The 19,014-nt window shown below is 42.4% G+C and overlaps 1 long non-coding RNA gene across 2 annotated transcripts; it reads right to left on the bottom strand.

Annotated features, from left to right (window-relative positions):
* Nucleotides 1–3,335: 3,335 nt before the first annotated feature.
* On the bottom strand, nt 3,336–10,149 carry LOC139568307 (uncharacterized). 2 transcript variants are annotated; one of them, XR_011673573.1, is made up of 5 exons: nt 10,040–10,149; nt 8,720–9,228; nt 8,577–8,619; nt 8,243–8,456; nt 3,336–8,121 (listed from the first exon to the last, which is right to left on the bottom strand). It is a non-coding gene; the product is annotated as an uncharacterized lncRNA (long non-coding RNA). The 2 variants fall into 2 exon arrangements; XR_011673572.1 differs by having other exon boundaries at nt 10,026–10,121.
* Between the last annotated feature and the right edge of the window lie 8,865 nt (nt 10,150–19,014).

The following is a 19,014-nucleotide window of genomic DNA, read 5'->3' as shown; positions in this document are numbered from 1 at the left end:
AGTGCATTGCTCAAGGGCACAATGATAAATGTTTCACCTTGTCTGCTCCTGGAGTTGAACCAGCGACCTTTCGGTTACTGGCCCAATGCTCTGACCTCAGGTAGATGTACAGAACAACACCAAGGTGTGTTATAGAGCTGACGATGCCCGCAAGGCAATTTCCCCATTCACAGAGATCTCATTTATAGTAAATACATGCTGAAGTTGCATTGTCAGCTGTCTAGTGCTCTATAACACGCCTTTTAATGAATCCCAGCCTATGTGTGTCTATACAGTATTGGATTGAATCCCAGCCTGTGTGTGTCTATACAGTAGTGTATTGAATCCCAGCCTATGTGTGTCTATACAGTATTGGATTGAATCCCAGCCTGTGTGTGTCTATACAGTAGTGTATAGACACACACAGGGACCCATCAGACCAGAGAGTGTTAGGTTCAAGGTCACCACTAGAGGGACCCATCAGACCAGAGAGTGTTGTGTTCAAGGTCACCACTAGAGGGACCCATCAGACCAGAGAGTGTTGTGTTCAAGGTCACCACTAGAGGGACCCATCAGACCAGAGAGTGTTGTGTTCAAGGTCACCACTAGAAGGACCCATCAGACCAGAGAGTGTTGTGTTCAAGGTCACCACTAGAGGGACCCATCAGACCAGAGAGTGTTGTGTTCAAGGTCACCACTAGAGGGACCCATCGGACCAGAGTGTTGTGTTCAAGGTCACCACTAGAGGGACCCATCAGACCAGAGAGTGTTGTGTTCAAGGTCACCACTAGAGGGACCCATCAGACCAGAGTGTTGTGTTCAAGGTCACCACTAGAGGGACCCATCAGACCAGAGAGTGTTGTGTTCAAGGTCACCACTAGAGGGACCCATCAGACCAGAGAGTGTTGTGTTCAAGGTCACCACTAGAGGGACCCATCAGACCAGAGAGTGTTGTGTTCAAGGTCACCACTAAAGGGACCCATCAGACCAGAGTGTTGTGTTCAAGGTCACCACTAGAGGGACCCATCAGACCAGAGAGTGTTGTGTTCAAGGTCACCACTAGAGGGACCCATCAGACCAGAGAGTGTTGTGTTCAAGGTCACCACTAGAGGGACCCATCAGACCAGAGAGTGTTGTGTTCAAGGTCACCACTAGAGGGACCCATCAGACCAGAGAGTGTTGTGTTCAAGGTCACCACTAAAGGGACCCATCAGACCAGAGTGTTGTGTTCAAGGTCACCACTAGAGGGACCCATCAGACCAGAGAGTGTTGTGTTCAAGGTCACCACTAGAGGGACCCATCAGACCAGAGAGTGTTGTGTTCAAGGTCACCACTAGAGGGACCCATCAGACCAGAGAGTGTTGTGTTCAATTCCTTCAGAAAAAGTTGCAACCTCACACGTCTTTTTTCAAAATTTGTAATTAATGTAGAAAAGAAATGTAGCTTTTGTGAATTGAAAAATTAAACTATAAAGCATTTGTTTTGTGATTGTTTGCATAGTGAAATATTTAGGACAGATGGGAAAATCTGCACGGTTTGTTCCAGGTAAACATTGCAATTCTTCAGCCATTCCTGGGCCTGTGACTAAAAACAAGCTACCAAAAGAAATGATCTAATGATTCTTCTCAGCACAATCTGCAGAGCTGGGAAGGTTGTCTCCTCCATATAAATAACATTCTATTGGTTGCAAGAATATTGCATAATAATTACAAATTTGAATCCTGCATCGTTTTGCATATCAGTTCATAAACCATGTACCATGGAATCAGTATGTCAAAAATCTCTTCCCAACCATTTTACAGTCTATATGGGTTCTGTCATTTCTGGAGGATTAAATTGAAATTGCTACCAACTTTCTATGGCTTGTTTTAAAAACTGTGATATTAGGGACATGATTTCCTTTTCTAATAACTGAAAGTGAGAGGTTGTAATCTGAATAGAGGGAAAAAAGGCCTTTCTTGAACATAGGGAGAGTGTAAGGATCAACGCTGGAGACGAGACGCAGGTACAGGGAGTGAACATTTATTAACCACGGACAGGGGAAATGACAATAATGCTGACACAGGGATGAAACAGTGGAAACAGACAGATATAGAGAAGGCAATCAAAACGTGAAGGAGTCCAGGTGAGTCCAATGAGCGCTGATAGGCATAATGATGGTGACAGGTGTGCATAATGAAAGGCAGTCTGGCGCCCTCAAGCGCCAGAGATGGAGAGCAGGTGCATGCGTGAAAAAAAAACGTTCTTATTAATTTGCTATAGAACCAGTTTGGATTTAAGTATAACTTTTGTATGACTGAAGCCTTTAGTGATAGGTCTAATGCTTTCGTATTTTATAATTTCTACCCTCCGAATTCATATTCATTATATTTTTCACCTAGTTGGCTCATGGATTTGAACCAGCGACCTTTGGATGACCTGCCGCCCCGTTCTTTCTCCACACATATGCTTCCCTACGTACCACTCCAACTTTACTTGTTTCTACCTGTCTACCACCCACACATTGTCTATCCATTCTAAACCCTCTTCTCCTGTATACCTCAGTCCCTGCCTTCTGTCCCAGATATCATAAATCACTTCTCGCTATCCATGGCACTGTGTGTACACAGTAGGCCTAAATGTCTTTATGCATATATTCACACTATACAATTCATAGGCTACTTGGCTAATGGCCCGGATAAAAAGAAGCATCTATGTGATGCTGTTAAACCAGCCATAATTTAGGGGAGGATAGACTGTGCTTGGTTTTTAATACAATTAAACAAAATGAGGGGAAACCAATATTTTTATGTGTTTTATGTTTTTAAAGACAAGATTCACTGGCACAAAATGCACATCTCTTCCATGGGCACTGTGTCTGGATAGGCTGCACTTCAGCTCTTTAAATCCCTGCTATTATCAACCCAGGTTACATGAAGACCTGCTTTCCGTCGGTCTTAAAACGTCCCTTTAAGGACACACCTCAAATATTGCCGCCTCTAAAATGTCAGTGCGCCCATTTTTTACATGCCAAAATTGTAAACTAATGTGCATTTGACATTAGCGCCTCCTTAGAGACGAAAATAAAGCCCTTCAAGTTTACAGGACAATTCATGAGGAAACTCCATGCAACTCAATAACTTAAAGATGCAACTAATATACAATCCATAGAGTTTTGCTGTTTTAAAATGTTCAAGAAAACCTTGTGTATAAGATTCATACAGCCTAATATTAGCTGTGTCAACATTAAATTACACTGCTACAACAGTTCAGTAAACTTTGTAGAATTATGGCATTACAGTAGTGTAAACTTACCTTGAAACTCAACAGAACGTTCCCAGACGCAGTTACTAATCCAAAATAGACTGAGAAGTGTGAACAATGAACCAGCATTTTTATTCACAGTCATTTGAATGTTTACAGGTTGTAGTTTCACATCAAATGCTGCGGTGTACTTTTCATACTTTTTAAAATTAACAAACTTTGCTGTCTAGGTTAAAGATAGATTATAAAAAGAAAAACCAGTTTACAACCAGAAAATGGCGTCACTAAGCCAAATGTTGCCTTCTGGGGTGTTATTCAGTCAGTAACAATGTGATACATGACAGGTTACTCTTCTCTCTCTCCTGAGCTGTCCTCCCATCCTAGAGAGCCCACTGGAGGTGGACTGTCCTCCCATCCTAGAGAGCCCACTGGAGGTGGACTGTCCTCCCATCCTAGAGAGCCCACTGGAGGTGGACTGTCCTCCCATCCTAGAGAGCCCACTGGAGGTGGACTGTCCTCCCATCCTAGAGAGCCCACTGGAGGTGGACTGTCCTCCCATCCTAGAGAGCCCACTGGAGGTGGACTGTCCTCCCATCCTAGAGAGCCCAATCGGAGGTGGACTGTCCTCCCATCCTAGAGAGCCCACTGGAGGTGGACTGTCCTCCCATCCTAGAGAGCCCACTGGAGGTGGACTGCCCTCCCATCCTAGAGAGCCCACTGGAGGTGGACTGTCCTCCCATCCTAGAGAGCCCACTGGAGGTGGCTAACAGTCTCAACACAGAGGTAGCTGAGAACACAGAGAGGATTGATGAGGAGTTGGGAAGACATCTCTCTCAGGATAATCAGTGTGATCTCGACAGCTCCTTCAGGGTCGTATCTCAGCACCATCTGATCCACTGTGACCTGTGTGTCAGCGTTCTCCAGCTGTCTCTCTGGGATGGGAGGAAAGCCAGGCAGCTGGACCGTCGTCAGTTTAGACTGAAACATCTTCAGCTGTTCTTCAGTGAGCTCCTCCAGAGTGGTCAGTAGCAGAGCTGGAACATCCAACATGAAGGGTAAAATAACAAGATATAAGGAAGGAATAGAAATACTGACTACTGATATAAAACAAAGAACATTAACATATTAATATTGGTAGGAAATACTAGAATATTTCTACTGGTCTCTCAATATATCATCATCATGAAGTTACATTAGGAACTGTAACACAGACAGACACGCACAGTATACTGCCAATTGCAAGCTTCCTTTAAGACTTGAAAAATCTGTGCCGTTGTGTGACAAAACTGCAAATTTTAGAGTGGCCTTTTATTGTCCACAAGGTGCACCTGTGTAATGATCACGCTGTTTAATCAGCATCTTGATATGCCACACCTGTGGGTGGATGGATTATCTTGGCAAAGGAGAAATGCTCATTAACCGATGTGTAACAAATTTGTGCACACAAGTTGAGATAAATAATATTTTTGAGCATATGGAAAATTGCAGGGATCTTTTATTTCAGCTCATGACACTGAGACGTCCCTCCCACTCTGTCTGCCGAATTATTTCTCTTTGCTCTTGTTACGCACACAAAATGTATGGTCACATTTGTGTTTATGTATTGTTTCTTTGTATTGGGGAAGAATGCTGTTACTGAAATGTCATCGAAGGTCTTGCCATTATACTACTGTTGGCCAGTAGGGGGCAGTGAGACTTGTTCACGACGTACTGGAACAATATGTGATCCTGCACCTGTTATCTCATAATTGAGAGAACCTTTGAAAGAGAAGTCACGTTCTCCTGTTTCATCATGTATCCTGTGTTACAGGTCAGTAAAGTGCAAAAATACACGGAATACCACAATATAGTTTTGTAACTTGCCTGTTGAAGTGAATGTAATGGTTTTGAACAGCAGAGTAATTGTACAACTTTGTACTAGACAGAACGCATGTCAAGTGTAAAATGAAACGACGGCGGTGATCCTTTGGCTTTGTTCTAGAAAAAACGAAGAATTAACAGCAGAACATTTTTATTTTTGAAAAAGACACTCCTGACAATATCCTAAGGGTTTTGACAATTTCATGTGTTAATTGTTGTACTGTAATTGTTAGAAAAGCTGCTAGCTCAGAGTTAGCTAAAATATTTAAAAAAATACATTTTAACTGCTAGCTTAGAGCTAGCAAATTTTAGTTGTTTACATTTTAACTATAAACAACGTGAGCAGGTCTCCATTGCCAACTATAGCGAAGCTGCCATTGTGACATAGTACAATAAACTGGGATTAGAACGTTCAGGAGGCGACTTGGTGCCCCAGTGTTCAATAGAACTAATAGGACCTGGCAGCTAGTCAAAAACTAACCGGAGTTTAGAGCTATCTCCGGTTAGCTTTTGACTAGCTCCGGTTAGCTTTTGACTAGCTCCTGTTAGCTTTTGACTAGCTCCGGTTAGCTTTTGACTAGCTCCGGTTAGCTTTTGACTAACTCCGGTTAGCTTTTGACTAGCTCCTGTTAGTTTGACTAGCTCCGGTTAGCTGTTTACTAGCGCCAGTCAGTTGGTTCTTGGCTTTGATGGGTAAATGTATGTTTGATATGTGTATGAAGTAATATGTCAGGTATTTATGAGACAGATTATTAAATAGACTTTAAAGAGAAATACAATGGAAAGACAGACTATTTGCTCGAGAATGTTGAATAAAGATAATTGAGAGAACCTTTGAAGGAGAAGCCACGTTCTCCTGTTTCATCATGTATCCTGTGTTACAGGAACTATTATCTGTTGCACCAGCACTGACCTGGGAACTGTAAAACTCTTGTTTTCCTTAATAGGATGTCGGTGGGCGGAGCCGCGAGGGTCGTCAGCGAAATGGGACACACCTGGGCTCTGGTGTGTCCCAGGGATAAATACACCTTTCCCCCGTTCATTGAGGAGACTCTCCATGCAGACACACTGTTGTATTTTGGTTGTGGCACTTCTCAACACCCCTCATTATCACCATCTATGCACACAACCACTCACTTACACTACTGACTACACACCATTTTTAATTGTATATAGTTTACTTTAGTTAAGAAATATATTGTAGTTATTCCTTGATCTCTGCATTGTCTGCCTCTTTGTTATGGGCTATGAGCCGGTTCGTGACAAGTGGGGGCTCATCTGGGATCTTCAGGTTGGTTCCTGGACATTTTGGAGTATAGTATTTTGTTGCATTATGATGGGTTAATGCTAATTGGGATGTGCTTTGGTTGGTTTTCACTACATAGTCTAATAAGTGTTCTGTATAGTGCCTTAAGCAGAGTTGTGGTTGTCTGGTGATGTCATCAAAATGTGCGTTGCATGGAGAAGTAGGTCTAATACTAGTGTTGTTAGGCTAACTGGTATGAGTATTGTGTTTGATAAACTCTGTAGGTGCTTTCTTTATCTTTTGTTACAGATTTGAGTTCTGCTGTTTGGTGCCCAGGGTTGGTTGCCTTCATTTGTTTGGTAAATTTGCCACTGTGGTGGATAGTTGGTTGTGTGCTGTGTTGGAGAGTAATATTGGTTAGTTTCCAGGCCCCTGCCCTGGCTGGACACTCTTGTTTTACTTGCTGTTGGGACATCGGTCTGAGGAGGTGAGTTCATTCAGCTGTGTACCCCAGTGGGAGATTTGGGTAGGGTAGTGCTATTTCCTACCTGGAGCTATAGCCTTTCTTTTCCCCTGTTAGGTTTAGCGACGTGTTCCATTTTGGAATATGTTGAGCATGGTTATTTTGTTTGTTATTTTTGTGTGGTGTCCGTGGACGGAGCAGTGGTCTCGGGGGCACATCCGTGGCTTAGGGGGAATCCGCCAGCGTGCTGGGGGGTTTTCCATGCCAGCGGGCTACAGTGCGTAATTACCCACCGCGAATCCACATGAAGACTAGGGTTGAGTTATTGTAGAATTTGGGGAAGCTCCTTTATATCTCATCTCTCTCCTGTGGTGCCCAGTGTGATTGGCGCTTCTCTTGTTGTGGTCCGGTCTGATGTGCTCAGCAAAGAGGAAGATGCTTTTTAGCAGTTACTTGTGACTGTGGTGTCTAATGTAGACGAGTTAATTTACGTTCCATCAGAGGAACGGTTAGAATGATGTACTAAAGAACAGCTGTTGAAAGATCGCTGAACACTACCAGGTTGAAATTGGTGATAAACATCTACAATTCTGTTAGGTTGATATTGAAGGCCGATCTGATGGAGAGTGGTATACTTGAAGTTACCACTGGGGCAGCCTCTGCCGAGGACTCGCCACCTCCACAACCGTCTACCCGTTTCGTTACAATGGCCGCCTCATCTGTTAGTCCTAGTAGTCTTCCTTTTGAAAGAACTACTTCTGTTACAGCTAGAGCATCCTCCTTGTCTTACACACCTTGAGAGACCCTTGGAAATGGTTTGGAACACACTGTCATGATTTAGTAGCAGTACCTGAAACATGGAAGCCCAAATGTTGCCCTCGGACCTTGACGGTATCACCTTGATGTAATGGTTAAGATGTTGTGTCGGTTAGTGAGATACCCCCAGGTCTGGATTCACCATTTAGAGTTACATTACACCCCAAAATATTGTTCTGTGGGAAAAGGTGAGTTCAACAGTATGAGTTTGATAGAATTCCAACCAAAGAGGAGTTTGACAACTCTGATCTACTTACATCATCAATGTCAACATTTCTGGGCAGCAAGAACACATTTAGGGTGGAACTATTTTTATCATCTGGGAGTTGGTAAAAAAGTAGCACCAGAGCACAGATAGGAGAGACAGGAACTTCCTGTTCCTTGGTGATGCCATATTTGCAGAATCCAGTGATGTTTAATATGACGTGAGTTTCTGTTGCCTCATGGGGAAGGAGAAACTCCACACTGTCATCATCAGTCACATGGGCTACAGACAGGAAGTCACATCCACCCTCTAGGAGAGAAAGAGAACATTAATCTTCTGTTCAGATGACAATCCAGTAGTGGAGTAGTGATGCTACTGATGGTGGTTAAGAATACATAGTCTATAACCTCCCTGGAAATGTATTACTTACCAGGATGAATCTCACAGTGTGGGAGGTGTAGTTGACAGACAGGCCCCTTAAGGCATGTAACCTTGAACAGGGTCCTGCAGGCCTCTTGCCACTCTGGGCTAGAAGCCTCACGTCCCAGTGGACTGTCCTATAGAACACATCTCCCTCTCCCGCCATCCTAAACACCAGGTCTGTTATACTGCACTGGAACAGACCTGCACTGGGGCACTGGAACCTGTAGAACAAACAATTATTCAAATTACATTTGAATAACATTTCCCGAATTAGATTTTAAAAACTTGCTATTGTCATTAAACTATTAATGGGGGGGGGGGTTACCGGTATCCTCACTTACCTTCATGACTATAGATTTCAGGTTCAAAGTGATTGGGAACTGTCTACAATGTAAAGACAATAACATGTGTTATAGTTTGAACAGTAGTTGAATTTAAACCTATAAACAGGTCTTTCTTGCTTTCTTTACAGCAAAGGTCTTACCATGGGAGGGTCAGTAGTACACAGGCCTTGGTTGACTATTCTAACCTCTGTAAAGTTTAAATTCTCCATGGCATCAGGTAAGCTGTCAGACAGAAGTCCTCGGACACCGTCCTCGCTCTCCTCTTCCTTTGTTCCCTCACTAGAAAAAGGCCAACTGTGAGAGTGTGGCAAGGGATTGGATGATCCTTTCTGTTTTGGCAAGGTTGGATCATTGGGTTCCAGGAGGAGAATCTGCACAGAGAAAGTGTACGTGTCTATTTGTTGACCCTCATGTCATTTTGTGGACTGTGTGCTCTTCTTCAGGCCCTCCTAGGCAGTGGAGGAGCATATCATCACATTAAAATGAATAAAGCTGGTGATACTTCAGTAGACAATAAAAGATACTTCACAACCCTTTGGACTGACTACAGACACGCTTCTCTGTTGTATTTTACATCATCTTCCTCTTTTCCTTCTTCTTCTCTGCATATTTCTGCCATTTTCAGGATCTCATCTGGACAGCGGGTGGCCTGAACATAGACACACAATTAGTACTAAATGCTCAGCAGTAAATGTCCACTCCCCAAGTTGATTTATAGTGGAATGTCTGACTAGTCTCTAATCTCTTTCACTCCTCTGCAGGGTTCTTTCTCACAGACATCCTGTTTTGACTGCCATAACTCACACATCTCTCAGACCCTTTATAAGAGGCAGAGACTAGAAAAGACTGTGGAACAATATTAAACCTTATAATGCATATATATATTGTTAATCTGTAGTCTAGGACCCTATAAATGTAAGGGGGGAGATTTCTTATAACCCCTCCCCTTCTATTAATACAACATAAGCATAATCAATTATTATAATACATCAAACGTTTGGTACAGCCCCTATCATGACCCCAAGGTGAACCCAACAGTAGCTAACGTTAGTTAGCAAACCAACCAGCTTCACGCCTAATTAGCTAGCTAGCATTTGCAGCTACCCAGAGTAACGTTGATGTTAGACTCTAGCTAGCTATTTTTTTAATGTTCCTGTCAAAAAACAATCCCTCCACACCCTTTACCAGAAAACATATCTAACCGTTCTTAGATAGCTAGACCAATACAGTAAGCTAGCTAATAGTTAGTACAACCACCACGTTTGCTCTGCTTTCCCTCCTTGTACTAGCTAGCTAACAACTGAGTTAGTGCAAACGTTAGTTAGCTAGCATGCAAGTATCCAGGCAGAGCTGCTAACGTTAGCCTAGAGAAAATAATAGTTTGCGACATTAACTAAAACTGATAATTAATATAACAACCTTATCAAATTACAAAAGTTTTCATACATTTTGGCGCTTACAATTATCCTTGTCGAGTTACCGTCTTGAGGAACAAATTGCGGCTGAATGACTTGCTCGTTCTGCCTCCCAGTGGTGAGGCATGACGGTTAAACATTCTAATCAATTCTGTTGTGAAATTGTACACCAATGATTTTAAATTACAGGTCATTTTCAGTCAATCTGTCTATCAGAACATTTAACAAGCTATTCGGAAAAAAATCTATTTTAAATCAATCTATTTTATTATATATATATATATATATATGTGTGTGTTTTTTTAAAGAATACTATATGCAATATTGTATTCGTGTATCTCATGCATTTCAATGAGTACAAGCTGATCAGGCTGACCAAAACGGACCGAATAAATATAGCCCAGTTTTTGGGAAGACAATTTTGGGGCAAAATAAAGTCCATGACCGACAAACCTGATATCGCTGAAAATTCACCGTCCGTGGAAGTCACTCCAAACTATGTTTGGACCAAATCAAGGCTGGTCAAGACTTGACCCAAACATAAACGTCTATGATTGGTTGAGATTTGGTCCGAACCGGACCAAACATCTATGTCCGTGGATGTGGAAATCAAGACCGGTCTGGAACTGCACCCAGAAAAGGCGTTGATCCGTGCTTACTGAGGTGTACACTGTTGCCTGAAATCTAATTTGATGAATGGCCATCTGTGGTAAACCTACCGTTTGTAAAACGACATCCTGACAGGACCAAAATAAGACGTCGGCTGGTGCTTACTAGACCTACCATGTCGGCCCGCAATAGAACTTTATGAATGCCCATCCAATTAGGTAGGCCCACGGTTGGTAAAACAGGCCGTTGCATTGACTTTATTAGTCCTGAATCCTGTGACTAATCCATTTGGCTATTTTAACTCTGAATATCACCTCCCCAACTTTACCAGGAGACTACTTGCAATGTGTTTACACAGCGGGAAATGCAGAAGTATTTAATTTTTTCGCTATGATCAGCTTGTCAAAAAAAACACTGATCATGACAATGGTGTGAAACACCTGTACAACAGTTGTGATTGTCCATTCCATATTGTCCATTTTATTTTGACCTTGATCGGAGAAACCTGCAGGATGTAAAAAGTGTCCATCTCATTACATTGTCATACATTTTTATCTCCATCCTGTAAGCTACAGAAAAGTTTATGTGTGTCAAACAGGTGCTGTATAGATTACAGTTGAATTGTGCTGACCATTTGGAACAATGTAAACACCACTAAATAAAGTGTAAGCTTACCAGAGAGTCTGCTGTTACGTTTTGTTTGTTAAGCCTTTATTGAAGCAAAGACTAAAAAGTCGCATTCATTCGTGATTGCAATTTCCTGAAATTGAACGGTTTATTTTAATTTTTAACCTAATTATTCAATGTTTGCTTTATTTTATTATAAAACTTAAAAGGATTAATTGCATTTCAAATCATGACTGACTCGTATGCTGTGTGATGACATGAACGAATAAATGATTGATACAGTAGCCTATATATGTATTGAAATATAGGCCTTAGTAAACTATGGTATTAAGACTAAACAGGATGCGCTCTTAGGCCTACAGCTTGATGGTGGTTATACAAGGCTGCTATACTAAGCCTTCTCATGATAATGACATTACTTATTATTATAATAATGATCATAATAATAATAACAATAAGATCAAGGGAAAAAAAGAGGGTTATTACTATAAATAGTGATGCACAGACATGACATTACTTATTATTATAATGATCATAATAATAATAATAACAATAAGATCAAGGGAAAAAAATAGGGTTATTACTATAAATAGTGATGCACAGACATGACATTACTTATTATTATAATGATCATAATAATAATAATAACAATAAGAAAGAGATCAAGATAGAGGAGAGATAATAATGCTACTTTATCTCCCTATCTTATCCTTCCTCTCTCCTCTCGACCTTCTCTTCTTCTGTATACACTGCTAAAGCCGTTTTCTATCATTATAAATGTCAAGGTTCTGCCTCAAACCCTGGGAAACGCTTCTCCCACTTTCGCCTCCCTCCTTCGTTCTCCACCTCCTCCCGCTCTCTCCTCCCTCTCTGCGGATGACTTTGTCAATCACTTTGTAAAAAAAGGTTGATATCCGCTCCTCTTTCACTCAGCCCACTGAGTCCACTGGTCCTACTCAGACCCTACACCTTGACCTCGTTCTTCCCTCTCTCTCCAGATTAAATCCTGTGACTAGTGATGTCCGGCCGCCCGAGAACCTGGCCACTTGACCATATCCCCTCCTCCAGACGATGTCTGGAGACCTTCTCCCATTCCTCACTTCCCTCATCAACTCCATTTTGAGACGATGTAGCCAGTATACACTTACTGAAAACATAATTAATCTAAGATAACTCAAGAAATCTGTCATTCATTTAGAAGTTTTTGCAGAGGAGATCATAATTGCGCAATTTTGCATCTGACTAGGATGTTTGGTGGCATGAATATACGGGACAACGGAGGTCCCACATGGGACAAACCTATTTAGCCCTATATAAAGGACATCCCGGCTAATACGGGACAGTTGGTAACCCTATTACAGATATAATATATTTATCCATGAAATAACAGCATACTCAGTTTTCCTTCAGCTCAATTTCTTACCATGGACGGGTCCGTTTTCAGACACACTGACACGAGCGTGCCAGCCGAAGAAGAGCGCTACAGTTGACTTTCGTTTCCCACCGCCCAGCCCATCCTTCTTCTTCGTTGTGGTTTAACGGCGGTTGGCATTCAATAAATGTTGCATCACAGGTGAGATGAGAGAACTCGATCTGGTGACCACTCTGCTACGGTGCTCCCAGGAGGAGGGAGGGTGTGGGACAAGAGAAAACACTAGGCAGAGCCCCGCCTGTTTTGAGACCCATATGTTTTGCAAAAAAATAAAAAATGACATGTGGCTTGCCAGTTTTGCAAACTATATATATATATCTTTGAGTTAATAAAGCATACAAACATGGTCTCTTTTTTGTATTCTTGAGTAAGGCAGCTCCAAAATGCAGGTGTTTCAGCCTAGCTCAGTGCTTTCTGTGGTGGGGCAAGGTCATTGGACACAGATAAATGAAGTCAAATCCAATTGTATTTGTCATACACATGGTTAGCAGATGTTAATGCGAGTGTAGCGAAATGCTTGTGCTTCTAGTTCCGACAATGCAGTAATAACCAACGAGTAATCTAACCTAACAATTCCACAACAACTACCTTATACACACAAGTGTAAAGGGATGAAGAATATGTACATAAAGATATATGAATGAGTAATGGTACGGAACGGCATAGGCAAGATGCAGTAGATGGTATCGAGTACAGTATATACATATGAGATGAGTAATGTAGGGTATATAAACATTATATTAAGTGGCATTGTTTAAATTGTCTAGTGATACATGTATTACATAAAGATGGCAAGATGCAGTAGGTGGTATAGAGTACAGTATATACATATGAGATGAGTAATGTAGGGTATGTAAACATTATATTAAGTGGCATTGTTTAAAGTGGCTAGTGATACATTTTTTACATCAATTTTTCCATTATTAAAGTGGCTGGAGTTGAGTCAGTATGTTGGCAGCAGCCACTCAATGTTAGTGGTGGCTGTTTAACAGTCTGATGGCCTTGAGATAGAAGCTGTTTTTCAGTCTCTCAGTCCCTGCTTTGATGCACCTGTACTGACCTCGCCTTCTGGATGATAGCGGGGTGAACAGGCAGTGGCTCGGGTGGTTGTTGTCCTTGATGATCTTTATGGCCTTCCTGTGACATCGGGTGGTGTAGGTGTCCTGGAGGGCAGGTAGTTTGCCCCCGGTGATGCGTTATAGCTACAGTAGCTTTGATTGGACTGATCATGTCAACATCATACTTTCAAAGTCTTAGCTTGCAGTCATCATCATGAATGAAGTCGACAATCTACTGGCACATCCTTTTTAATTTTTGTCATATGAAGAGAAATAATGAAGAGAAGTTATAGCTAAAACGTGTCGGTGCTCATCGGCCATTGGACATAAACATTACACAATAAGTTGGAAATTCGACAATGAGTGGTTTGGAAGCAATCAGTGTGGTAACTGCAAGCATTGCAAGGCAATCTTTAGACTAATATTCAATGGAGTGGCTGTGTGCTCCCAAGTCTAAGGTTAAGGGTCTATTTTCCTAGTTTAAAATTATAAACATTCAACATTTGCCATTCTGTCAATGAAGCATGATTTGTGCCGAACTGAAAACAATTGTTAACTCAGAATTGCAAAATCGGACTTTAGTGAGTTCGAGACAACTGGGATCTCAAAAATAAAGAGCTACGACTGGGAAAATACGTTTTGAACTTTCATCCAACTCGGAATTGTAAATCGGGAACTCGGACCTCATTCTAGAGCTACAACCTGGAGATCACTGACGTCATCATGATTCAATTTTTCCAGAGTTCCCAGTTGTCCTGAAAGCACCATGAATCCAGAAAATACCAGACTTTGATGACAAAGTTTGATGACAAAATTTGCCCATGAAGGACCGCCGCGCCACCTTCCTGTTCAAGTGGGCACAGCACAACAAGTTGAATCCCAAAATGTCTTGTATGCTGCTGTATAAATGATGTAATATGCCAGGGAGATGTGTATACTGTTGCTAAGAGAGTCTGCTTATATGCCCCCTTTATTTATCCTACGGTTCTGACTTGGTTTACAGTTTGTCGCTGTACATTACAAAAGTGCGGAACAAATAGCTCATTAATGTCTTAATCGAAATTACGGATTTCCTCTTATCCGCTTCTCGTCCCCTTATGCCATAGTTTGTACGTCTCAATTGTCAGTAGAAAATACATTTGTTAAATCAAGTCAGCCATGTTTTTTTTAAAGGCAGTTCAGATAAATGTGTTAATGTAGGGATAATGACGTGGAAATGTTAAATGCTTTAAAATATGCATTGTAGTCGACTATAAATCAAATCAAATGTTTATTAATCATGTGCACAAGATACAGCGGGTGTAAATGACACAGGGAAATGCTTGTACGTTTCTATATACGAAGATGTAAAAAATATGTCCCTTATTTGACCTTTAAAAAGCAAAGTCTCTGAACTTTCCCTGAGCAGTGACTTCACCTGAGACATGAGGCTCATTCAAGACAGTTAAAGCGATTACTTTTTAGCCAGTAGATCTGAAAGTGGGCCCCAGGGCCAAAAGCTGTTCCCAAAAATGTCAGAATACATCACATATGTGCAGATACAGTTGAAGTCGTAAGTTTGCATACACTTAGGTTGGAGTCATTAAAACTCGTTTTTCAACCACTTCACAAATATCTTGTTAACAAACTAGTTTTGGTAAGTCGGTTTGGACATCTACTTTGTGCATGACACAAGTAATTTTTCCAACAATTGTTTACAGACAGATTATTTCACTTATAATTCACTGTATCACAAATCCAGTGAGTCAGAAGTTTACATACACTAAGTTGACTGTGCCTTTAAACAGCTTGGAAAATTCCAGAAAATGATGTCATGGCTTTAGAAGCTTCTGATAGGCTAATTGACATCATTTGAGTCAATTGGAGGTGTACCTGTGGATGTATTTCAAGGCCTACCTACAAACTCAGTGCCTCTTTGCTTGACATCATGGGAAAATCAAAAGAAATCAGCCAAGACCTCAGAAAAATAATTGTAGACCTCCACAAGTCTGGTTCATCCTTGGGAGCAATTTCCAAACGCCTTAAGGTACCACGTTCATCTGTACAAACAATAGTACCCAAGTATAAACACCATGGGACCACACAGCCGTCATACCGCTCAGGAGACGCGTTCTGTCTACTTGAGATGAACGTACTTTGGTGCAAAAAGTGCAAATCAATCCCAGAAACAGAAAAGGACCTTGTGAAGATGCTGGAGGAAACAGGTACAAAAGTATCTATATCCACAGTAAAACGAGTCCTATATCGACATAACCTGAAAGGCCGATCAGCAAGGAAGAACACACTGCTCCAAAACCGCCATAAAAAAGCCAGACTACGGTTTGCAACTGCACATGGGGACAAAGATCATACTTTTTGGAGAAATGCCCTCTGGTCCGATGAAACAAAAATAGAACTGTTTGGCCATAATGACCATCGTTATGTTTGGAGGAAAAAGGGGGAGGCCTGCAAGCCGAAGAACACCATCCCAACCGTGAAGCACCGGGGTGGTAGCATCATGTTGTGGGGGTGCTTTGCTGCAGGAGGGACTGGTGCACTTCACAAAATAGATGGTACCATGAGGAAGGAAAATTATGTGGATATATTGAAGCAACATCTCAAGATATCAGTCAGGAAGTTAAACCTTGGTCGCAAATGGGTCTTCCAAATGGACATTGACCCCAAGCATACTTCCAAAGTTGTGGCAAAATGAGTTAAGGACAACAAAGTCATGGTATTGGAGTGGCCATCACAAAGCCCTGACCTCAATCCAATAGAACATTTTGTGGCCAGAACTGAAAAAGCGCGTGCGAGCAAGGAGGCCTACAAAACCTGACTCAGTTACACCAGCTTTGTCAGGAGGAATGGGCCAAAATTCACCCAACTTATTGTGGGAAGCTTGTGGAAGGCTACCCGAAACGTTTGATCCAAGTTAAACAATTTAAAGGCAATGCTACCAAATACTAATTGAGTGTATGTAAACTTCTGACCCACTGGGAATGTGATGAAAGAAATAAAAGCTGAAATAAATAATTCTCTCTACTATTATTGTGACATTTCACATTCTTTAAATGAAGTGGTGATCCTAACTGACCTAAGACAGGGAATTTTTACTAGGATTAAAAGTCAGGAATTGTGAAGAACTGAGTTTAAATGTTTTTGTTATGTTATGTTCCGACTTCAACTGTACTGACAACACTCATCGTTGTTGATCTTTCACTCTTTTCCCCTATTTGGTCTGATGGGTCCCACTAGTGGTGACCTTGAACACAACACTCTCTGGTCTGATGGGTCCCACTAGTGGTGACCTTGAACACAACACTCTGGTCCGATGGGTCCCTCTAGTGGTGACCTTGAACACAACACTCTGGTCCGATGGGTCCCTCTAGTGGTGACCTTGAACACAACACTCTGGTCTGATGGGTCCCTTTAATGGTGACCTTGAACACAACACTCTCTGGTCTGATGGGTCCCTCTAGTGGTGACCTTGAACCTAACACTCTCTGGTCTGATGGGTCCCTCTAGTGGTGACCTTGAACACAACACTCTCTGGTCTGATGGGACCCTCTAGTGGTGAACTTGAACACAACACTCTCTGGTCTGATGGGTCCCTCTAGTGGTGACCTTGAACACAACACTCTCTGGTCTGATGGGTCCCTCTAGTGGTGACCTTGAACCTAACACTCTGGTCTGATGGGTCCCTCTCGTGGTGACCTTGAACACAACACTCTGGTCTGATGGGTCCCTTTAATGGTGACCTTGAACCTAACACTCTCTGGTCTGATGGGTCCCTCTAGTGGTGACCTTGAACCCAACACTCTGGTCTGATGGGTCCCTCTAGTGGTGACCTTGAACACAACACTCTCTGGTCTGATGGGTCCCTCTAGTGGTGACCTTGAACACAACACTCTCTGGTCTGATGGGTCCCTCTAGTGGTGACCTTGAACCTAACACTCTCTGGTCTGATGGGTCCCTCTAGTGGTGACCTTGAACACAACACTCTCTGGTCTGATGGGTCCCTCTAGTGATGACCTTGAACACAACACTCTCTGGTCTGATGGGTCCCTCTAGTGGTGACCTTGAACCTAACACTCTCTGGTCTGATGGGTCCCTCTAGTGGTGACCTTGAACACAACACTCTCTGGTCTGATGGGTCCCTCTAGTGGTGACCTTGAACCTAACACTCTCTGGTCTGATGGGTCCCTCTCGTGGTGACCTTGAACACAACACTCTGGTCCGATGGGTCCCTCTAGTGGTGACCTTGAACCTAACACTCTCTGGTCTGATGGGTCCCTCTAGTGGTGACCTTGAACACAACACTCTGGTCCGATGGGTCCCTCTAGTGGTGACCTTGAACCTAACACTCTCTGGTCTGATGGGTCCCACTAGTGGTGACCTTGAACACAACACTCTCTGGTCTGATGGGTCCCTCTAGTGGTGACCTTGAACCTAACACTCTCTGGTCTGATGGGTCCCTCTAGTGGGGACCTTGAACCTTACACTCTCTGGTCTGATGGGTCCCTCTAGGGGTGACCTTGAACACAACACTCTGGTCCGATGGGTCCCTCTAGTGGTGACCTTGAACACAACACTCTCTGGTCTGATGGGTCCCTCTAGTGGTGACCTTGAACCTAACACTCTCTGGTCTGATGGGTCCCTCTAGTGGTGACCTTGAACCTAACACTCTCTGGTCTGATGGGTCCCTCTAGTGGTGACCTTGAACACAACACTCTGGTCTGATGGGTCCCTCTAGTGGTGACCTTGAACCGAACACTATCTGGTCTGATGGGTCCCTCTAGTGGTGACCTTGAACCTAACACTCTCTGGTCTGATGGGTCCCTCTAGTGGTGACCTTGAACACAACACTCTGGTCTGATGGGTCCCTCTAGTGGTGACCTTGAACCTAACACTCTCTGGTCTGATGGGTCCCTCTAGTGGTGACCTTGAACCTAACACTCTCTGGTCTGATGGGTCCCTCTAGTGGTGAACGCAACACTAGAGCAGAAAAATGAGCTCTGTTATGATAAATGCTAAGCCAGATCTTTGGGACGTCCAACTCTGACATCACCCCATTGAAGTTGACATTTAAAACGTTTAAGGTAAAGGTAAGGGTATATATATATTTATTTATTTATTTTCTAAATAAATTGAAATAGAAAAAACTTTTGGTGCGCAGGACAAAGACAAAATAAGTTGAACAAATATTCAGAATTCTAATTAATTTGGTTGGTGTCAAATTACATTTGTTTACTGTGCAATTTATCTCCCCTGTTGTAAATTGCAGGTAGCCTGGCTGACACAAACCACGTGGTAAA

This window comes from Salvelinus alpinus, chromosome 2, assembly GCF_045679555.1.
Source record: "Salvelinus alpinus chromosome 2, SLU_Salpinus.1, whole genome shotgun sequence".
Lineage (NCBI taxonomy): Eukaryota > Metazoa > Chordata > Actinopteri > Salmoniformes > Salmonidae > Salvelinus > Salvelinus alpinus.
The sequence above is the reverse complement of the archived record's forward strand: the minus strand, read 5'-3'. Positions and strand labels throughout refer to the sequence as shown.